Below are 24773 nucleotides of genomic sequence, written 5' to 3' on the forward strand. Positions count from 1 at the left end.
TCAATATGCGTAATAGTTGCAGATGCATACCGATGTGGATATATTTTTCAAAGGTTGTACACTATCTAGTGTATTTAAGATGGCAAATAACAAGTTAAGATTTCAAAACCACTTCCAGTCCTGTCATGTTCTTAGGTTTACAACTTTACATTTCACATGCACGTTATTCACTAGAAATTTTGAAGATTCTAAACTTGTACGTTATTGACATTGTGAACAACTATTTACTGATAGGTAACAACATGCACTATCAACAACAACAAAAAATAGATGCAAATTAACAAGGCCAACATATTCTTCGATATCTGAAAAAAATTGACACAGTACACAACCTTTAAAGAATTGCAAGAATTTTATTGAGCTAAACAACGTTGAAATTTTTAGAGCAAGCTCACTCAAGGATCTTAGTTCGCAGTTTACACTCAAATCATATTCTTTTGCGTTAAAAGAGCTATTCTGCAGAAATAATAGAGTGAAGAGACAGCTACTAGATATAAGTAGTCACAAGACAATCCCATATAATCATCATACTCGCACATCATATAGATAGAATGATAAATTAGGGTTGTCCTTAGGCACTACAATACAAGACAGGGGAGCTCAACTTGCCATGTTTACCCCATTGTTCTATATCATAATATTCTTTTAGTACCAGTGGATGACATTCTATCAACAAAATGTCCCAAGTAACAGAGATATAAGGCACAATCGAGAGAACACCAATAGAAGCCAACTTCTATTAAAGCTTGCTACCACAGACTAGAAACTCTATTAGTCACAAGAAGTAAGATCATCTTGCTCTAAGATGTGTGGTTGATCTTAACCACGACATTTTCACACTTCTTTTTCCTGCCTTATGAATGTCATTGTTAATGACCATCCCACACATATTCCACTGGGGATACTTAGATTAATCACTGAATGTTGGTAATATATCAATTATTATTTCTGTTCTATAAATGGTACATAATAATTATAGATGAACCTCCATGATAATAATCTAGCCATCACCACACCTGTTCGAATTAACCAAATTCAAATGAGAACCAAATCCCCGACCTTCACATTTGCATCATCTACAAACTGAATACTGCTGTCTCTTTGGGATAAAGAACACTGAACATTGTAAAATGAAAACACTTGCACAAGAAAGACAAGAAAAAAGGAACTGTCATTTGAAATAAAAAAAGAAAAGTACTGTCTAGTCAAAAAAAAAAAAAAAAACATTAAAGAGCAAACCTGTGTTACATTTTATAATTGGTAAAAGTTCATTAATGTACAGTACTCGACCTACAAGACAATTCGGGGATATCAAATTAGACAAATGTTTTGACATCCTTTACATAGAAGAAATCATTCTTATAGATACTGAATTAAATTCATACTGCAGCAACAATGCTCTGAACTCATAAGACCTCTAGCGTTCAAGGTCAACCTAAAACAATTAATTTGAAAATATTGAGTACATATGAAGAAGGATCCAAGGATAAAACTGCCAAAGACATAGTTTCGACAAAAACCAATGTCATATCATGTATCACGAAAAGTGCACCTTACATCTTCAACAACGTCACAAATTTAAATCAGTGTTGCGAACATCGCGATTTTTTCGCTGAGCCGATCTAATTGCCGATTTTTTCAGCAATTTTTTTATTTTCAAAAAATGGTGAAATTATTGCAGATTTCTTCAAAAAAATCGCAATCCGATCGGAAAAAATTGTGGCCAGCGAAAACGACGACTTACAAATGCGATTTTGTGGGTTTTGTTCTCATTTTTTTTTCAAACAAAGGGCAAGAGTGAGAGCTAAGGAGGAGGAGAAGTCATCTACAAGGGCAAGAGAGGAGAAAAGTGAAGGAATTTAGCATCCCAAGCAAGAAAAATTCAAGTTTGGACCAAGTTTCTTCAGCAAAGCGTGGTTTTCAGGTATGGGCATCAAATTTGGCTCTTTTTTTGTTTTTTTCTTGTTTTTCCTTGGGTTTCTATCACCCATTTATTTTCAATGATTTTTTATTGGATTTGATAGTGTGTGTGTGTGTGTGTGTTTTTTTTTTTTTTTTTTTTTTTTTTTTTTTTTTTTTGCATATAGTGGAGAGGGTTTATTTTGATCAAAAATGCAAAAACTTGATTGTTAGATTTATTAGTTTAATTTATTCTTGTGCCCTAGTTTTTTTCCATCATTTTTGCTTGGGTTTGAATGTGTATTTTTTCCATTATTGTTGCATTGAGTTGAGGTTTTTTTTTTGTCAAAAATTCAATATGTTGTATGTAAATTTTATTTTTATTTTTTTAACTTGCAATTCTTCTTGTGCCCTAGGTTCAACTTCAAACTACACTTAAAATTCTTGTATCAGTGGTATTCATTATTGCCACTGCCCTACTCATTTATATTTTCCTCCCACATTGCCCTAGTAGATTAAGGCACCAGGCACATAAAAAAGTCAAAATTCAATATCACTGAATTTTGAGTTTTAGGATCTATTTGTAAATTTGAAAAATCTGACAGGAATATGACCCTAAGTCAAAAGAACACTAACTTGAAAGTGAGAGATTTTGCTGATGACAAAGGCACCTTCCATAAATTGTTCATTCAGAATCCCTTGATGCTTATTTCTAAAGGACAATTTTGAGTGATAACAAGTTGTTAACTCGCTACTAAAATAAACACAATAGTTTAAGTAGCAGAACTAAAGAAAATTATACATATATGATCAAAGCCACATGGCAACAACAAAAAATCATCGACCAAACGAAATGGTTATTGCAAAATGGATGACTGGAAAAGTTCAGAAAACTTCTTGTCCATAATTTTATGTCTTCCTGGTCTATGATCATGTTCAACTTAGCCAGAATACTCATTAGGGCACATGCACCAATCAATGGCCTACATGTTAATCCTCAGATTTTCCTGTGCAACTGGTGGTTCAAGATCCAGCTAGCTTTCATTATGTTGGTATTTATTAGCAAGTGCACCAGTTTTCAAATTGATCAGAGTCCATTTCAAAGATATTATAGAAGCGTTTCAGAGGCATGTTCAGCAGATTTGGAGGAAATTGTTCCTTTTAGCAGTTTTCATATTTTCTATGAACCAAAGTTCTGGGATCTGCAGGTCAGAGGTGATCACATACTTGGGATCCTTGCAAGCTCATGATGTCAATGAGTTTTTTCTGGGTGACATGCAAAACACTACTATTTTTAGCAGTGAGGTTTTCAGGGCTTGTATGATGATTCTGAGCATGTATTTGAATTCCTTGTAAGTTGTAGAGAATCAAGATTGATAAAACCCATTTCATTGACATGCAAAATGCTGCTATTTTTAGGCATGCTATATTTGGCAGTGATGTTATAGCATTCCCCTTTATTTTTCCTCTTTCCTATTTTTGAGGAATCAAATTGCTATTTTTGGCATGCCTATATTTATCAATGCTATTCATAGTTAGGAACTGATGCGGACCAAGCAAGTGGGAGTTTTTCAGTGTGACACGTGGTGGCCATTCCAACCTTATCTCATCAAGAAAACCATAAGTTTCCCTCCTTTGATATTGTTACCCACCCACATGTATGGGTAATCCTAGCAGAAATTTTTTCTCCTATGATTCAGTTTGACAGCCAACAGCCCTACCATGATCCACATACAGTCAGCCTCAGATGTTTCTCATCCACTCTCTGGTCAGCACATTCATTCATCTAGCTTGCTCAGCTGATGAAGGTGGGTTATCTATTGTGAGGTACATCAATTATTTTTGTATTCAGGTGCTTTCATTTAATGACAAATGTTTCAGGGCATTCTAGTATGGATGATAGGTTGAATTGGATAATAGACTGCTATTGGTTGTACACTTGTTCCCTTGCTTCACCTTGGTGGCCATCACTTATCCCTAGTCCAATGTGACCCTCCTTGAGGCCTTTCTTTCACTATCTAGGAGGGGCACAAATAGGAGGCTCTAATGATGGTAGCATTCCATGATATCCATGCTTAACAATTGATATCATTTCCCCTACTCCGTTGTCCGACTTTTCGATTGGTTGTTGTCAAGTGCTTGTGCTGGTTCACTGTTGACCTTGTCCTATGAGAAGGGCTGTATATACTCAAGGTTGTTGTGGCTGTAAGAAAATAAAGAGCATGAGCCAAATGATAAAATAAAAAAGAATGGCAAGGGATGTAAAGCAAGTAAACTCCAAATTATAGATTATGCTCTACCTCCTCTTATATTGTCACTCATCCTCTAGAGTATCCATGCATATCGTGCCTATCAAAGTAAAAGGCAATCTCTATGAACATCCAAGCCACAATGAAGTGATAACCTACCCATCACAAAAAGAGGTTTTCTCATTATTGCATGAAAATCAACGAAGCTTGTAAAACAAGATACCTAAAGAAAAGAAAAAGGAAAGTATGGGGGATTGGAAAAAAAAAGGTGAGGAAGGTAATTGAAGCAATGCTAAGAGCTCCCTCTACAAAGGCACTTAGGGACAATGGTTTGATATAACTTAGCATAAGACTATGCTTCCATTCATGAAGTAAACCCCAATCCATAACACCTATCACATACACCTATCTAATAAAAGGATCAGCCTAGGAACTGTTCCTCCCATTAGGTTGGAAGTGTTGAAGGAAGTGTAACTAGGTTCGGTCTTCATAAATGTACTTTTGATATTTGTACTTATTCAGGGAAAGAAATAATATTTTTATAATATATGTCAACGAGTTTCTTGCTCATTGAAGTAGGTCTAGCACATGTCAAAGTGCTATAGGTGAGTCAAATAGTCAAGAGAAAATATTGAAGGCCTTAAGGGCATGTTACACCATGTATAAATATGTATTAAAGTCAAAGGGAAAAACCTCCAAGCAAAGTCAAGTCTACTCCTATGCAATGGCACCTTCAAGAAGCTCCTTCAAGCATGCTACACCACCATGGAAGCTATCCACAAACTACTCAACAAATCAGCCTACAATCTGCCCTCAAAGTCGGCCTACAAACAGTGACTAGTCGGCCTTCTAGTCGACTTAAATGGAGGGACAATCCTCTATTTATAGAGGTTGTCCACTCCAAATAGAATGTATCAATTTAGCTCTAAAATCCGAAGATAAAAAGAAGTGAAGAGGAACGAAGGAAGTCGAGGTAAAGGGTCTACTAGGGTAGCGAAGTTTAAAGGGAATGTTTTCTAGGGTTATCACAACTACACGTGCGAGAAAGGAAGGGTATGCCTGCGGTCACTACAGCAGAAAACTACAGTGACTTATCTCTCTATTTTTGGGCTAGTAAACAAGGCCTATAAGGCCTCCCAATCAAGCGAAGAGGAAGGGCACTCAAGCGAAGAAGGAAAGAGGCTACAACAGCAAGTAAACAATCACACGTGCGAGAATTTAGGGTTGTTGGACAGTCACATCCAGTCTGCACCTACACTTTGAAGAAGAAGCTCATTTGGTTAAGGAGGTGAAGGAATCATCATATGGAAAGGTTCTCATCAAAAAACTAACAAGTTGAAAGAAGAACAAAGTGTCGGAAGTAGGAGGGCGAAGTGTCGTGAAACAAAGTGCCGAAAGAAGTGTCAGGGTATATAATGCAAAAAGGAGTGAAGACTTGACTTGTGCTTGGAGGATCTCTTTGTCAGTGATCTAGGGTTTGGCATTGATCAATAGAAGCTTCGATAAGAGAAATTCACTAAAGGCTTTTCCTCTCAAGAGTAGAGAGGTTTTGGTCCTGGCAGAGAGCCAACTTCTTGTGTTCTTGTTTTTATGTTTTGGTAGCAGTTTGATGAAGTACACACATATGCAATAATAAGAAGAAGAAGAAGAATAAGTTAACAAGAAAAGTAAAAAGACTCCACAAATTGTTATCAAGTAATGAAGAATCACACTACACTACTTTGCCTTAGATTCTTCAACATGGTATAAGAGCTAAGGTGACACATCAAGGAGAGGGAAACTCAAGAAGAAGCATCTACAAAGTTGGAGCATCAAGCCTAGAAGTCTCAATCACTTCAAGGACAAGAAGGGTATACAATCCATCATTCATCAAGGAGGTCCACAAAGCTAGAAGAAGAGCCTTACATAAAGGCACATACAAAGAAGAGCAGATTGAAGCAGGACCTACATCAAGCTACAAGTCATCAAGCAAATCATCAAGCAAGTCCACTTGGAGAAGGCAACCTGAAGAAAATCAAGATCCAGGGAAGATAAGCCATCAAGCTTTCAAGGAGGAGGAAGCAAATCCATTACATCTCAAATCTATCAAGTACATGTCCCCTTCTGAATATACAACAATGTCTTTTTGCAAGGAAAGCAATAAATTGGTAGGTACCAATAACTTTCTTGCATGGAAGAAGAGGATTGATCTACTACTCAAGGAGAATGAACTCCTAGAGCATGTCAAAGGGAATATCACTATCCCTACTAAGGAACAAACTCAAGCCTTAGCCAAGTACAATAAGGATGAGACAAGAGCTCAAAGGGTTCTGAATCCTGATAGAATCAATCAAAGACTCTCTCATTCCTTATGTCTCCAAGTTTGAGACATCAAAATAAATTTATGATAAGCTAGTAGAGCTATTCTCGGTATCCACAACCGAAGAAGTTATATCTCTGAGAAATGAATTATACAAGATGAAGATAACAAAGGAAGAAATAGCTCCCTGCTTCATGAAAATCTCTGAAATGAGAGATCAACTTCAAGAGCTTGGGGAAGTCATGTCTAACAGAAAGATGACAATTGTAGTACTCAATGCTCTACCTGAGGAGTGGGGAAACTTCACATCAAGCATATATGCCAAGAAGGAAGCAACCACTCTCAGTGAAATGTGGTCTCTATGCAGAACAGAGGAAACTAGACTTAAGGCAAAGGAAGATGTGGGATCAAAGGAGCAAGCATTTGCTACCATGGCCAAGAGAAAGGGTAAATTTGGCAAATTTGGTCCATGAAGAACAAACAACAAAGACATGTCCAAGATCCAATGCTTTGGATGCCAAGAATATGGACATTACAAAAGGAATTGTCCTAAGCTTAAGAAGGACAACAACAACAAAAGAAAGCAGGAAGAAGCTCACATAACTCAAGAGATGAAAGAAGAAGGAAAGAAGCAAAAGAAGGAAGATCCTTCGGATCTCTACTATGACTAGGTCAAACTCTTTACTTCTAGAATTCTTTCAAAGTTTTTTAGTAGGATAGGAGCATGTAGGAATAAATTAAAATTGCATGGCTAGAAACATCCTCTAGAATCTAGCAGCATGATGTACATAGAGTTCTAGATACTCATGTAGATGTAGCATTTATGATAAGAACAAAAATGCATAAGTAGAAATATCTTCTAGAATATAGGAGCATGGTAGATATAGCTCAAGATATTCATGTAGAAGAAGCATACCTAGTATAGGACCTCATACATGATGAAAGGAAAATTGATCATGATTAAGAATCTTAGAAGACCTCCATCATCAAAAGAAAGGAAACATTTGCAAGGCAAGGATCTTTAAGATCCTATGATGGAATCTTCAAAAGAAGGTTCATGAACCAAGGCAGATGTCTCATTGGGAATCCCATTCATGGGATTCAAGAAAAGGATGATATGCATGCAAGCTAAGATGAAGCAAGAAGGGCCACACCAAAGGATGATCAAAGGAGAATCAAGATGAGGTATGTATGCATTAAAGTTTAGTTGTGTTATCATTGTATATTATTAAGTCATGGGATAGTTCTATAACATGATCAAGCATGAAAGAATCTCTTTCACCAAGAACATGCTCGAAGGCATGTACCACAATGCAATGAAGGTCAACAAAAGAATATGCAAGAAGAAATGTTGAAAAGTCCAAAAAGCAAGAAATAAAGGAATGCTCTCACAAGAAGCATTAGATGGCTGACCTATCAATCTGAGAAGAAGCAAATGAAGAAAGAGATCAAGCATGTGGAAGAACACCATGATCACCGAGAATCACTATCTAACAAGATGCTTTGAAGAAATCTCCCGAAAGAAGGCAGGACAACTCTAATAAAGGAAGAAAGGACCCTTGACACCTATGAAGGCCTTGGAGATATAAAAGGCGCTGATAACTAATTCTACTCTATAAAGATGTCGTGATGAAGAAGCCATCGAACAAAAAGGAAAAGCAATGTTGAAGCAATATCAGGATGAAGTCATGATGGGCTACTAGGTCAGAACATGTAAACAAGCAAGTACAACAAAGCATCCATGAGAAGAATATTCTAAAGCATGGACAAGATGACAAAGGAGTAGCCAAGATGACAAGGAAACCTGATATATGACATGATAGCCACTTTCCTCGAAGAAAGCAATGACATGACAAACCAAAGACAAAAGTGATCGATGGATGGTGCCCTACCTAGAAGAAGTTCAAACAAAGACTTCATGACATCAAGAAAGGAAGGAGATCAAGCAGCTAAAGGACCCACGAAGAAGAAGTTGTTGATGAAGGAAAGAGTCCCCAGTTAAGAGGGAGCTCTGACAGGTCCCTGATAAAGAGGAAGTTTTGGATCACCTTGGATTACAAAGGAGTGACAATTGTGTTTTCCATTTCATGGGTCATGCGCTAGACCAGGACTAACAACCGTAAGTCTAGATGAAGGCCATGAATGGAAATGTAGACACAAGATAGACACAACATTCTTGTCTTCACTTACGAAGAAAGAATGGGAGGATTGGGTAATCATATTCCATCTGATACTCTTTGAGGATGTGTAGGGCATCCAAGACAAGAGTAGGCAAGAGGAACGATATTCTTTGAGGGTTGGGAACCCATGATAAGAATACTCCTAGAAGGTCATACTCGGTGAACCCCCGAGTGGGTATGTACCTTGAGACACAATGATGAAGGTGTCTATAAATCATTGGTCTCGCCAGCATTGTAGCTCATGGTCTCGTAAATAGATGGAGTTGTTAGTCAAGGCCTTGCACTATGACAATGCTAATGGATATGATGTTGTAACAAATGGATTGCTAATCCAGTTTCTATTATGTGAATTCTTCAAGATTGATAATAGCCAAACACCTTGTAATGTTGTATGAATACCTCCCTAGTTAAGAGGGAGCGTTGAAGGAAGTGTAACTAGGTTCAGTCTTCATAAGTGTACTTTTGATATTTGTACTTATTCAAGAAAAGGAATATTAATTTTATAATATATGTCAATGAGTTTCTTGCTCATTGAAGTAGGTCTAGCACATGTCAAAGTGCTAGAGGTGAGTCAAATAGTCAAGAGAAAATATTGAAGGCTTTAAGGGCATGTTATACCATGTATAAATATGTATTAAAGTCAAAGGGAAAAACCTCCAAGCAATGTCAAGTCCACTCCTATGCAATGGAACCTTCAAGAAGCTCCTTCAAGCATGCTACAACACCATGGAAGTTATCCGCAAACTGCTCAACAAATCATCCTACAATCTACCCTCAAAGTCGGCCTATAAACAGTTGACTAGTCGGCCTTCTAGTCGACCTAAATGGAGGGACAATCCTCTATTTATAGAGGTGGTCCACTCCAAATAGAACACATCGATTTAACTCTGAAATCCACAGATAAAAGAAAGTGAAGAGGAACGAAGGAAGCCAAGGTAAAGGGTCTACTAGGGCAACGAAGCAAGGAGGAAGAACAACGAAGTTTAAAGGGAATGTTTTCTAGGGTTATCACAACTACATGTGCGAGAAAGGAAGGGTATGTCTGCGGTCACTACACCAGAAAACTACAGTGACTTATCTCTCTATTTTTGGGCCAGTAAACAAGGCCTATAAGGCCTCCCAATCAAGCGAAGTTGAATGGCACTCAAGCGAAGAAGGAAAGAGGCTACAACAGCAAGTAAACAGTCACACGAGAGAATTTAGGGCTGTTGGACAATGACATCTAGTCTGCACCTACACTTTGAAGAAGAAGCTCATTTGGTTAAGAAGGTGAAGGAATCATCATATGGAAAGGTTCTCATCAAAGGCTTGTCCTCTATTGCAAGTGCAACAGGATTACTAACAAGTTGAAAGAAGAACGAAGTGCCGGAAGTAGGAGGACGAAGTGCCGGGAAACAAAGTGCCGGAAGAAGTGTCAGGGTATATGGTGCAAAAAGGAGTGAAGACTTGACTTGTGCTTGGAGGATCTCTTTGTCAGGGGTCTAGGGTTTGGCATTGATCAATAGAAGCTTCAATAAGAGAAATTCACTAAAGGGTTTTCCTCTCAAGAGTAGAGAGGTTTTGGCCTTGGCAGAGAGCCAACATCTTGTGTTCTTGTTTTTATGTTTTGGTAGCAGTTTGATGAAGTACACACATATGCACTAATAAGAAGAAGAAGAAGAATAAGCTAACAAGAAAAGTAAAAAGACTCCACAAATTGTTATCAAGTAATGAAGAATCACACTACACTACTTTGCCCTAGATTCTTCAACAGGAAGCATCTAAAAGTGCCATGAAATAACCGTCCCATACCTAAGCACGGTAACTTGTGTATAAATCATAAATTAGGAAGACATTTGAAGATGATGCTTGCGTGAAGTACTTTGATGGCTTTAACATTGAATATGGCCCACTCTGATATTCTTATGGTTCTTGTACTTGTTGCTGAAAAACCTAGCGGGCCTTGGAGAGGGGCACCCTACAAGGCTTATACTAGACCAAGTGGCAACAATGGGGTGATGGTCCACTGTCACCACAATCAAAACCCCCTGCTCTTTATGGAATTTCACCAATGGGAGGAGTCCCAGTATATGAAAAGTTCACCTAATAGGTATTCTAAGGTTCTAGGGGCAAGGTGACACAAGAGGTCTTCAATGGAAAGACACAATTTAGACTCAAGGCCTCAAGAGGAGGAAATACACTTTCCTTAAAAAGAGACCTATTAAATGCAACACAAGACCTATGGCTTGATTAATGAGTTCATAGTTGGGATGGCTAAAGGTCAGAGTGAAGAGAAATGGTTTCCAACAATGTATTCCGACAAAGCCGAGTTACATGAAACTCTCAAGAAGCTTCCAAGTTGAAGCTATATCCAAACTAGGGTTTAACCTTGGGCAAGAAAATTTATGGATAAAATTAAAGTGAATGCCTACCAAAAGGGATGATTTTGAGGCAACCAACTATACCTTGGCATCTAGACTCTCCAATCCCAATAATTCTTCTTCCCTAGAAATTCTTACTAGCCCTAGCTTGGATGTTTGGCCTTAAAGGGGCTGAATTAGCACAAGAAAGAGAAAGAGAAAAATTATGGATAAAAAGTTAAATTGATCACCTACAAGGAAGGCCAGTGCCTAGTCCTAGGGTCAATGGAGTCTATGGGCTCTTAAAATTGATTTATTCTTGCAAAGGAGTAAGGATATTTTGATGCCCTAGCATCAAAACCCTAACTATCACCTTTGTGAGGGGATCAAACTTCACTTGGGAGAGCTAACATGAGATCACCAAGGGGATTGTCATTCACATATCATACTATGAGTAATGCATGCAATAATTTGACCTAGTTTCCATTCAATTGATATTCAACAAATTTAGGGCACAAATTTAACCTAGATCAACAATTTATTCCATACATTAGACATGAAAAATTATAAATTTGCAATAAACATGGCACTTACAAGACAATATGCAAGTACAATCCAATTCTTGATCCAAAGTGACTTCTCCAAAGATGAGAACAAATGCTCAAGACTCATTTTGCTCCAATAGATGACATCTTTCCCATTAGAAAAGACGTTGAAAATCTCAAGGGAGGCAGAACTTCCAAATCCAAGTGATAATGAGAATTCAAGTGTCATCTCCTCTATTTATATGAGGAGAAATAGATACAATTAAGCCCAAAAGCCCCTAATCAACAAGTAAAATTCTTCGAGTTGTCGTCTTCGATGATACAAGATAATAGGATCCTTCGACTAATAAACAAAATTATCAAACTGAGAAGGGATCTGACCATATCCTAAATCAATCGTCTATGGAATCTCACAGTTATTTGATACTTTGGATGCATTTTTATCATAAGATTGAATTATGGTGACATCGATATTTTTGGGAACATAAGTCACTTGCTTCTGGTCTGAGTGATATGGATATGTAGACTAGTTGAGATGTCTGCGTTTATGATTTGGGTGTCGACAAGGAGTTCTTATGATTTGATTTCCCCTTATCTTGTTTGTGGCGATTTCTTGATTTACTTGAAGTAACTGATTTCTTTCACGTACTAAAGTGGCTTGGTCAAACACTGAATTTTCACTTCAAATTTTCGTTATTTGAACTGCAACATCTGAATATGTTTTTACTTCAATTGGTTTGTCATCTTCTTGAGTTTTGATATTCACTAGATCAGTATTCATTCCTTTTTCTTCGACTTGAACATATAAATGTTTCAACACTTCCTTCTCAATAAATTGTTGTACTCCGTTTTCCAACAACTTCTTGTCCTTCTTAAGCTTCTTACTTTGCATCAGTAATTTCTCGTTGTGGTCCTTGAGACGAATAACTTTTTCATTTTTGTCTGCGATAATCTTTTCAACTTCCTTCTGCATATCTTACATTGCCTTCAAGTTTTCTTGAAGAATTACCTTTGAGATATCTTTTACATCTTTTGGTGTTACTGAATTCGGCTTCAACATAACATCTTGTAGCATTATTTTTTCTTTTTGTAGGAAAATGTCAACAACAAAAAAATCATATTTAGGATGAATGACCCTAGTGATTCCATCCAGGGCAAACCCAAAATTATATCACTATTGTCACAAAATAAGGATTTAACAGTGAATTGCGAGACAAAAGCATAATCTCCTATACTTATTTGTAGATTGCTTATGTCATATTGATTTTTATTCATCGAATCCATCGTTTCAATTATATATTTGATTCAGGAATCACTAATTGGTTAGCACATTCAGTGCTAACATAATTATTCTCGAATAGGATAGATGGAGATTATAATATCCTTTCCTGCAAGGGATCCTTTGACTTTAAATAGCGCATTAACATTTTTACTATAAGTTTTAGGAAATCTTCCATTATTGGTCTCCATTTTGCGCTGGTCGATAATTTCGTCAAATGATACTTTGTTTATGAAACTTATATATTCTTTGTGCGAGTGACCACTTTATCAAAATGTAATAAGGTCCCTTTTAATATGACTATATAAAAATGTTTAATTACCTTTTCTATATAAAAAATTCTCCTCTTATATTAAAAAATATATCTCCCTTTAAAATATAATACTTCTCTTTGTTTTTTTAAGTAACTTTAACACTTACATTTAAAAATTACTTCTCTTTGTTTTTTTAAGTAACTTTAACACTTACATTTAAAAATTTCCCACAAATGTGTTTTGATATTTCAACTATTGTATCTAAAGATTTTGTACTCACATTAAAATCACTTTTATGCTAATGATATGCAAGATATTCATATAACTAATCCAACATGCCCGCGGATGTTAGTAACGTCACAACCATTAGATTGGAGAAGATTAAAATTATTTTGGTGCACACTTTTTCCTATGTTACCAAAATACCTTTTGTTGCAGTCGTCCATGCATAGACGACAGTCAGATTTATGCAGATACACCTACAAGTTCAGATAGGATGCACACATAACAATGGTGCGCGGAAGGGTCAGTCGAGTGGAATCGGCAGGGGCTGACTGAAGATGAGCAGGAACGTTGGCGGGGGTCCAGAATCCGATCGGTGGATTAACATCGAGGAAAGCGACGTGATGGTTGGTGGATTAACAGCGAAGATGAATGGTCAGCAAGAAACTGGATGGGTTGGAAATTGACAATGGATCGAGGACAACGAACGATGGAGCAGGGAACAGCAAAGCAAGGACTGTGGACGGCAGGATGATGGCATCTTGCAGCAGCTATTGCTAAGGATGCAACAGCTTGCGGTTGCAAACCTCTTTTTTCTTTTTCTATTTTTTTTAATTACTTAATTATATTTTTTATATAATCTCTTTCTTTTATTTCTTTTTTTGGTTTTATTTATTTACTTATATATATATTTTTAAACCTTTTTTTAATTTTTTAAATATAATTTCTTCCATTTTATTTTTCTTTATTTTTCTTTTTAGTTCGGACTTATTATATGCATTGTCATTGTGATTGAAGTGTTTTTGCTACATAGTTTTTGGCCATTAGAGAAAAGGAAGAATAAAAAAGGAATTTAAGAAAAGGGGATATATATATATATATATATATCCCCTTTTCTTAAATTCCTTTTTTATTCTTCCTTTTTTCTAATGGCCAAAGGCCTAATGGCAAAATGGAGAATCTCTAATACTGTGTAGCGAAACACTTCAACCACAACGACAACGAAGTTGACAAAGAGTTGATGGCCAAAGGCCGGACCACACTGACTCTACAAAGCGGTTGAGTGGCTAGAGGGTCGACCAACTCTGATATTTATGTAACAAAATGTTGAAGTTGTAACTAGATTTGGTCTTCATAATCACGACCTTGTAAAGAGTCAAAAAGAATGTCTCTCCAAAATGCCTAAGTTGGCCCTACAAGAAGTCATGTCAACCTGCCTATGGACACACCCATTTGCTCTTGATGAAGACTATTTATAGGTCATTTCGTCTCCCTCCAAAAGATACATTGCATAAGAAGATACATTTGTGGAAACATACGAAAATCTGAGGCTACATATCTTTGTTATCTGAAGCTCTCATTCTGAGGTGTTACCTGTAACATGATCTAATGAAGAAAACGCAATTCGGCCCTTACAAAAGATTGAAGCAGACTTCTTTGCAGACCTAATTGAAGACAATTTGAGGCACCTTATTCTGGAAATCTTGAAGGGTTGACTTGGCATTTGGAAAGTAATCACCTAGTTACTACTAGTCAGTTTATTTATGACATGGATTTTATTGGGTTTTCCTCTTACGGATTTTGCCTTGGTCACTGGCCTAATCTCTGGTGTCTATTGTCTCTTGTGTACTATGATCTTTACTTTCTGTATGTTTTTAAATGTATAATTGCTTGATGACATAACTAAACAGGGTAAATGATGAATGGAAATTTATATATCAGTCACAAGTAATTATCATGATCATAAATTTTAGTTTCCATTCAAATTTCAACATGGTATCAGAGCTAGTCCTGAGAAGCAGTCTGAGATGAAGTTTGAATCATCTCTTCTATGGTCTGAATTATTCCTGTGAAGAAGTCTGGAGATTTCCCAAGTTAAGGAACAAGTTCTCTCTGAGATCCAAGTAACCTCTGAAGTAATCCGAACTAACTAAATGAAAATCTTTGTGCAATGTGATAAGTATGAATCTCCTACTCCTTGTAAATACCTCTGTAATAAATCTGAACCTCTGTGGAATTGTGCCAAACTTCTGTGAAAGAATGATTCACCGAAGCTACAGTGAAAGAGAAGGACTAGTCCAATCCAAGTTGCTTTGGCCAAGGAAAAGTTACTTATGTTGTGCATCCAATTTCACCTCAATTTTGGGCAGTCAAATGTTGGATGAGAAGTGACCTAGCAGAGGCTTGTTTCATCTCAGTTTTGCATTAAGATTAAGGCCGTGATACCTCTTTTGTCGAAAAAGGACCGAGGATCCTTGACTACTAATAAAAAAGGGACAAAATGCCTGTTAAGGTGCAAGAAGGCGGCCTGAGTAACCTCAGCGTACAACGAAGGCAGGGAAAGGCTTCTATGTGATGATACAAGGCTGCTACATGACGAATATGAGGTCTGGAAATTCAAAGTCTGAAGTTTTATGATTGGAGTGAAAGGTATGTTTGGAATCAAAAGAATACTTAGAAAATTTTCTTAGAGACCCCAGTTAAAGGAATCAATCATTTAAGTGTTTGGTTGAAAAGTCTGGTATCTAAGTTATGATCATAAGAATGCATCAAAAGTTTAGTTTATGATCATCACGGGTGTGCCTAAAAAGGCCGAGAACTTCTGTTTAAACCTTAAGGTTGCAATTCATTTGTTAAACCTCTGAAATATCTCAGAAAAATTGCAAGCCAAGTCTTGATAGAATTCTAAGGGAGTATTTTTCAAATGACATCACAATCCAAAGAAAAACTTGATTGTTGATATTGATTAAAGGAATAAAGAGAAGAAGATACAAATCAATATGGCTTTTGGAATCATGGCAATTTCATAAAATCAAGAATTTATTTGTTGATATATGAGTAATAAGGTAAAGATAGTTCCTAGGTGTGAATGGAGAGTCTCTTGAATGTATCTAGAAAGCTCATATATTCAGATTATAAATATGCAGATATTGCCACAGTATGATGGAGTTTGAGAGTATACTATTGATTGAGGCAAGTTGCAGTAATGATCTGATAGTAAAATAGATTCGTTTGAGAAGCAAAATTGTTAAAATTTTGAAATTTTGTCACCTTACCCTTTCGTGATGAAGACAAATTATTAGAAGATCCTTGACTGGCATCAAGGTGGATCATCTCTGATTTTGAAACTTAAAGACCCTATCTGGACTTTTGGTTTTTGATTTGCAAAGAATGCAAAATCAAAAAACTCTAGAGAAAAACTCTAGAGCTAGACCAAGATAGACGTTTTCGCTAAAAGAAGAAACCCTAACCCTAGTAAGTAAGGAATGCCATCATGATAACAATGTGAATGAAGCTGACAAAGTTGCAGATGGATGCAAGAAGACTAAAGATCAAGAGGGAGCTGACTTTCTTCTCAAAAGATAAGTATTTTGTATCTCTCTTTTTGAATTATTACCATTATTGTTTTTACTAGTAGTTAGTCTCTTGTCTTTATATCCTGTGCTTGGTTGTAATTGTTCTTCCATGACCTCCTGTGAGGATTGCAGGTACATAGTTGAAGTTGCCAAGGCTTTGATAGTGGTTGGAAGAAGTGGAAGAACGAAGCAAAGCAAGAGGACTTTCTAAAATTGCTACTTGAAGGATATTGTACTAGATGAGACCCAAGTTCAGAGGGAGTGGGCAGTTTCAAGTATGCCTTGATTGTGCGAAGAGAAGCCAAGATCTAGCATGCAACAAATAGCAGCATGGTTTGAGAAGTTTCTCCCAGAAAGAGGGATAGGATCATGTCAAGACGTTTGCCTCAATTGAGCATCTGATATGATTTGTCTCTAACGAGAGAAGGACTCATATTTCAGAGGAAGCAGTCGTGGAGAAGGTATTACCTGTAGAGGGAGCCGTCAAAAAGCCCTATTATGACACCAAAGAAAGCTAACCTCAAATTCTTGGATGATGGACTGTCAGTGTGAGAGGGAGCATCCAGTTTGGGTATCCGGAAAGCATTTGTGATCTAGTGAAGGAAACAAAACAGTGTATGGTCGAGCCAAGATGGGTTGCTCAACATGTGTTATCAGCATGGTATAGTTGATCATGGATATTTTGAGAAGTACAACTGCAGAATCAGTTAAGGCTAGTGGAGATTACCTCTCTCATTGAGAGGGAGAGTTGATGAGATGGGCATTCTCCATGTGTCTTCTTAATCTTGGTTGGAGAAGTTCTCCCTGTGTCATTATGACCTTGGCTGGAGAATGGTTTGAAAGATTGGATAGCATCATGGACTGACATTTACTTTGACCTGATTAGGGAGGTTATCCCTGTGTCAAGTACATAGGCCTAATTAGGAAGAATTCTCTAGTGGATTGACATTCTTCCTGTATAGTGACCTAATTAGGGTTGTAGTCCTTGTGTCACTTTGAACTGATTAGGAAGCATGGTCTTGTGGACGGAAATCTTCTTGTATAGTGACTTGATTAGGGTTGTAATCTGTGCATCACTTTGACCTATATAGGAAAATGGTCCAGCAAAGGACAATCATTCTCTCTGTGTCATTGTATAGTGACCTGATTAGGGAGGTTATCCCTATGTCACTTTGACCTAGATTAGAGAGAATGGTCCTAGAGGTTGTAGCCTCCCAGCATCGTGCTTTGATCTCTTTCTAGAGTGAGCTTGTTTTGGCATCGTGCTCTAATCTCTTTCTAGAGTGAGCTTGTTTACCAAATGATGCATATGTGCCATACATCAGGGGTACTGATTGGGTTATGGCAATGTGGTTGATGTTGGTGATGATATTGATGATGATGCTTATCTTAATCTTGATAATCCTTCCTTATAAAATTGTCAACTTGAGAACATCTTGATAGTCATTATGAATACCTCCCTAGTTAAGAGGGAGTGTTGAAGTTGTAACTAGGTTCGATCTTCATAATCATGACCTTGTAAAGAGTCAAAAATAATGTATTTGAGTCAAAAGATTTTTTTTTATCATCTCCCATTTGGATATTCAAAAGAAAGAAAATTGAATTTTTATAGCATATTTAGGTCTCTCCAAAATGCCTAAGTCGGCTTGCCAATGGACATGTAATGTCCCCGACCAATTAGGAAGCTTATGACAAAGTCCGCTAGCCTAAAGTGGTTCCCATAGGCTTAATCAGGGAAATATTTAATAAAAGGGACTTAAATTGCCTAAAGAAAACATTAAAAAGTCCAAAAAAAGCGTAATATTTCCTAGGCAAGTGAAAGTCATTTTAACTTTATAAAGTGAAATATCATAAAGTGACTTTATAAAATTTGATTTAATAAAAAGGGAAGGTGAAAGGCAACCCTAAACTCATAAAGAAGGAAAATGAGGAAAGTCTCCTCATTCGTGCACTTGTGAGTTTGTAGAAAGAGCTCTTGGAGAGAGTTTGAAGGAGAAGCTTAGGATTTTGGAGCCCTAGCCGCCATAGCAGACTTTGGTGTTGAAACTAGACATCCTAGTTTGGATTTGAGAGTGAAATCGGCCAAATTTCCCTGCTGAGCTTCAATGGAGTAAAAGATTTTCAGTGAATATCAAGTTATTGAGGTGTTATCAGTTGATTGTATTCACTGATATTATATTTTTTATGAATCTTCTCTTACAGGTGATGGCCATGGAAAAATACGTAGTTTGAGTATATGAAGGGAGGGACCATTAAGTTGCAGGGACCGAATCCAAGGGAGAATGATTTCCTCTGCCAAATTTCCTTACTGTTATGGAGCACAAGTTGAAGGAAGATCGTAGCACAAGTTTCCTGTCCCATACGCTGAGAGGCATCACAGTTGGGATGAGTGACTCTACGAAAAGAGGAGCAGTATGAATATCTTCCTTTGTGGGTCAAGATACCTGGTTCTAGGTTGAATCTCTGCTAGAGGACGACTTTCTTCCTTACTACTGAAGCGACAATGCCCATAAGTGTGGGTGTTGGAAATATCCACTAGAGAGGCACGATTTAATGGTAGTTGGACAACACTGTGGCAACATGTCCCTTGTTGGACATAATCAGTCATCTTGGGCAGGTCGTAGACCTCTTTTCTGTTGAATGAAGGGTGTATTAACGATGAGGACGAGTTTGAACAGAGTGTAGCTATCATCTCAGATTTGCATGGACCCTTTTTCCTGCAGTCAAGGTAGCATTGATGATATTTTGAGGCCAACAGTTCTGGGTCCAAGTGGCTGGTTCGAAACTCATCTCTGGTTATTATTGGAGGCTGCCTCATTGTGACAAATTTCCAGGTTCAATTGTTCCCTCATTTTTCATGCATTGTATACTGAGTATAAGAGAAATATAAAAAGAAATTTATTCCAGTTTGTTTACAACACTATGCATCAGTTGTTAGTAAATTTATGAATATTAAATAAAGCAGTTGGAGCCTCTGGAAGTGATATTATGGGCGCATGTTATTCACTATGTTTATTTTCTTAAGTTTAAATTGAAATTAGTCACCTACAGCAAAACACAAACAAACTGTTTCACGAAAGTTATCACTGGGCAACTCAGTATAAACTCAGAAATCTCCCTCATAAAATACAAGAAACTTCTAACCAAAACTTACAGTAGTATCAGAGCCTTAAGTCTTGACTCAGCCTGTGGGTTTTCCAGTGATTATTATGGTTTGAGGGTAGTCTACTAGAAATTTCATGACAGAGGAAAACCCTTACACAGGGATAACATATAGGAGGTACACTTACAAAGAACCAACTCCCCTTACTGAAGAAGATATTCCAGACATGGAGAGTGAGGAGACACCAGAAAAGGGGAAAGAGATAGAGGGAACACCTGAGATTGAAGAGCCCAATATGGCTGACAAGGAAGAACAAGCCTTTAACAGTCTACTAAATGCAATAAATGACTTAGCAAGGGGCCAAAAGGAGATGGTAGACTTGATGAAAGGTATGTCTAACACAAGAGTCTCCACTAGGAAGGGACCACTGAATGGGGAAGGGTCAAATAGTGTTGAAGGCAGTCAAGTCCGTACTCATGTATAGAACCAATCATGCACTGCTAGTAAAATGGCCAGACCCAATATGCCTCAGTTTGTACAAGAGACTGCAGAGGACTTAACAGGGTAGGCTGCTTTTGGAATCCCTTATGCAGATTACATGGAGCAATACCAAGCACTGGGACGAGATTTCTGCATTGCTATGAGCTTTACTGATTTTTGCCACCTTCAATTGAAGAGAAATCCCAAACCATCTCAGAAGTTTCCACGGCAAAATTAGAAGCTACAAAAAACTTTGGGGAAGGTGACCATCCCCTGTTTTGATGGGTCGTCTGAATGTTCAGCTCGATCATGGGTACAAAAATTCGACACTTATTTTCAACTGCATCGTATGACAGAGGAGGAGGCTATTTGAGAGTCATATGCTTTATATGTAGCGGGAAGGTGAGGGTACTAATATATTAGTGGGGAGTTTGATATGTTAAATTTAAAATTTTAACATTTAAAACTTTAATTATAATATTTAAATATATATATTCGACACTCTCAAAATATACATATTAAATATTTCGTAATTATTAAGGTTATTGAATAAAATTAATACTTTCAATCTTGCTAATGTTAATATTGATCTCCAATGTCCATAGCATTAAAGTTTATAAGTTAATTATATATATAGGTACTTAATCCCTTTATCATTCATTTAAACATCAATCATAATTATTTAATAAGTATACTAGTGCAAGGCATGTGATGTATGCATATGTAGCTATCATATGCATACCTCGTATGCATGCTAATACCCTTTTTCTTATAAATCGAAATGGGTCATTACAGACGGGATGGTTAGAAGTGATTTTCAGTTCCCTGAGGAGGCATGGTGGCCAATTTACCCTTTTCCCACATTAAAAAGAATATTTTAATTGAAATAAAATAGGTAAAAGTGCTCCATGATTAAAATAATAATAAAATAGGAGGTTCTAGAGGGATCCATCAGATTTATAAAAGAGGAGGAGGCCATTAGAGGACATCTTGGATTTGATATTTCTTCTTGTATGAGAATTTGGGAACCCGGCTCTCTACTTCCTTGGTAGCCCCAAGACAAAAACCCTCAAGTGATTTAGTGAGATTGGGCGAGTATGTTGAGAAATCTAGGGCATGAACAGTTAAAAGATTTCTCTGCTTGATAATTGCTTATGATATACTTTTACTTCTTAGCTTATAGTCTTTTCTTCGTTATGTTATTATTGTGTTCTTTTCATCAAGACAATTACCAGCATGCACAATAAAAAACAAGTGACACAGCATGTACGCTTATCAGCCAAGGCCAAAACCTCTCACCTCTTGAGAGGAAAACCCGATCAAAATTCTTCTTCTAGATCTTCAATTGACGAGTACCAAGACCATGACACAAACCCTTGACTCTAGTATCCTCCCAAGAACCTTGTCACTAACCTTGATGCTCTGCCTCTTCTTTTCATCAACTTTCTTCTTGATCTCGAACTGGTCTCTTCAGCTCCTTCTAGAGAAACTCGATCTCTATTCTTCACACTGCTCCTTCTCGACTTCCTCTAGAGAATCTCAATCTCTAGGTTTTCATTGGTCTTCTCTAGAGAAACTCAGTCTCTAGATCTCTATCTCAGTCACCCAGAAGAATCCTTACTTTGTTGCCCTAGAAGAAATCTTTCCTTCACTTGCCTCGAAGAAACCTCTCCTTCGCTAGCCTAGAAGAATACTTCTTCGCTGCCCCAAAAGAATGAACCTTCATTGTCCCAGAAGAATACTTCTTCGCTGCCCTAGCAGAATGCACCTTTGTTGTCCTAGAAGAATCTTTCTCACACTTCATGTTCACCTCTTCTTCACGCTACTTCTCTTCTTCGCACTTCTGCTTGATCGAATACAAGTCGAGTTTCTTGCTCTAAGTGAGGCCGAGTGTGGCTTATATATACACCTTTCCTCATGCCCTTTAGGCCGACATGATCAATTGTGGTTAGGCTGACATCTTCTAGCAGTTTCTCTCATCCTTGTAGGCCGACTTGAAGAGGATAAGTGACACGGTTTTGGGTGATACTTTACATAGACAAATTTGACCTTTTACGAAGTGTAACATCACTTCATTACACGACAATGACTTTATCATTTTATGACTAGATGACAAATAATTCCTAAAGACTCTCAATCGGAGTCTTGACTCAAAAATAAAATCTCTTGCTCATGAAACCCATGAAGCAAGTCAATACAATAATTTTATTTTTCTTCTTTACATCTCATTACGTAAAATCATAATTACATGTCATTATGAAGACTGAACCTAGTTACACTTTTCAACAGAGTACCCATCTCCCCTTGGTGAATTCATCCAGAATTCACACGAGAGCTTACCACTGACAGTTCGTTTCAGCTTTGGTGGAGGGCCCGTGCAGCATTGGAGTAGATCCTTGAAGCCAGTTCTATCTCAGCTATTTTGTTATTTCAGCATGTAAAACACTAGTTTATATGTTATAATAAAAGTTGAGATTATTTCTACTCATTGTATGATTGAATTGCATGCATTCTCTTGTTATATTTTACATGGCAATCTTCTATAAATTGAATGGTAATTTTATGGAGAAATTTTGGTTGAATTAATTTTCGACAAAATCTGCAAAATATCCCGTTTGGGATATTACAGTGGTATCAAAGCTGGTGTTCCTACTAGCATGAGAATTTTAATGACAGATCAACACCCTATTGTCGCACGCACAATAATTATTCGACAATTTAATTGGGAGGCCGACCAAGATTTCTTAGAGGAAGCACATTGTATCTTTGAAGTGGTCGACTCATTTCGTGGGACCGACTTACCCAAGCATATAGTCAAAAACACGGACTCATTATTCTTAAAGGGGCTATCGTCTTATTTAATTAGAGGTCGAATTTCATTTGGTTATCAAACCCAACAAAATTTCTTAAAGGTCATGGGAGTTAAATCATTTTTCTGAAGTTAAATTTGGCGCTAGGCAATCAAGGGGCACGTGATTATCGTTGTTGAATGTGACTGGTGGCAGAGACAAGTTGAAACGGAATTAGGAGTGGCTAGTGGGAAAATTTACGAGTACAAGGTGCATATTATTCTTTTATGAGGGTGAATTAAAAGAGAGGCAAATATTCTTGTTGGTCGAATTATCAATTTTCAATGTGTCGTATTTCATCAAAGTTAACTGGGGTCGATTGCATTGTTTGTATGGGTCGTGATTACATTATTGGTATCGGTCGTGAGCCATTTCTGAGCACGCAGTAACTCGAGTCATAAAACTAGTGGAAACAATATTGGCAGCCCTAGAGATATTTTTGGCGGTGAGGGCTCGCTTTGGAGATCGTAGCCACCTGTGCGCTCGTGATTTGTTGTGAGGACCGTGAGCAATTATTTTGTCGCACACTATTTAAGTGGGAGTCGATTAAATAGACAACTGGTGTCAACGAAAAAAATTATGATTTAACATTGTTATGTTTGACGGAACAACTATTTGCAAAGCGAATTGAAGAACTGAATGCTTCCTTTGATCAAATCAAATTACCGAGGGCAGGTGAGTTAGAGGGATCATGCAAATTTAATCAACACAATGTCTTCCTTCATGAGATTGTAATTAGGTGCGCATAGACCTTGTCCAAACTCGTGATTGAAAGCATGCAAAGGTGCGAATAGATCCTTATCAAATTAACTATGAGATGGTCACCAGTGAATGAGTTGAAGTTTCGGATATGATTGGCGCATGAATTAGATTGTGCACAAAGGTGCTGAAAACCAATCGAGGGTGGAATCCTTTTGCAAAGTCAAGTCAGGCAGAGTTCAATCTCATGGGTGGTCATTACCCCAGGCAGAATTTTTCTCCATCTCGTGACAACGACCCGATTGATCCACACTCTGTCGGGCATCCTACTCACGTCAATCTTTGAGATCAGCAGTCCCTGAGTCGGATGGCAATAGACACAATTATCTATAACTTCGATAAGTTGATGATTGAATCAGAACGAAGAAACCTGTGCGTAAGACTGTGATTTAATTGTCGGCGTACATTGGCTTGGGTAGCACTACTGCATAGTCACTATTGCAAGCATGTTGGGCAAATAATCTCCTCATGTAATGTCTCTCGAGCATCTAACTCAATGGCAGTAAGCAACGTAAACAACTACAATATATCACAGTGATCCAATGTAAAAATTGTGTTGTTCGATGGCAATCTGAGGTTGGACGCTCAATAGTTTTACACCCTACCCATTGTGCACCAGCATATGAGTCCGCATGGTACGGTGTGACCTGAGCAGTGTTCGTGATCAGAGGCAGAACATATTCGGCTAACGCTATTGCTATTACAGAGAAGCAAATTTAAGGAGGATCTTACAGGGCACTTGTAGCTTATGAGGTTGTAGCAGAAGAAGTATTCTACAGGGGGAACCAAGTTTGAATTGAAGGAGCCACCAATGTTTCCAAGTTCCAGATTTAGAGGATTCTCTTATTTTTGCTTGTAGCAGCTTACCCAATGATGCTGAGTTATTTTCATCACATTGCATTTAGAGCGACATATGGTCCAAGTTCTTATGCCCATTACATTAATTCTTCATATTTTGGT

At 37.4% G+C, this 24773-nt stretch overlaps 1 long non-coding RNA gene across 1 annotated transcript in view; it reads right to left on the reverse strand.

Moving 5' to 3' along the window:
* Positions 1-519: 519 nt before the first annotated feature.
* LOC149153287 (uncharacterized) overlaps positions 520-24773 on the reverse strand; it is a 138678-nt gene continuing 114424 nt past the window's right edge. Inside the window, exons 3-4 of the long non-coding RNA XR_016262399.1 lie at positions 1240-1290; positions 520-1016 (exon numbers count right to left, since the gene is read on the reverse strand). This is a non-coding gene — a long non-coding RNA (uncharacterized LOC149153287). The remainder of the gene's footprint in view (positions 1017-1239; positions 1291-24773) is intronic.

Source organism: Pinus tabuliformis, chromosome 9 (genome assembly GCF_031772625.1).
Source record: "Pinus tabuliformis cultivar Carrire ecotype Pingquan chromosome 9, CPIR1, whole genome shotgun sequence".
NCBI lineage: Eukaryota > Viridiplantae > Streptophyta > Pinopsida > Pinales > Pinaceae > Pinus > Pinus tabuliformis.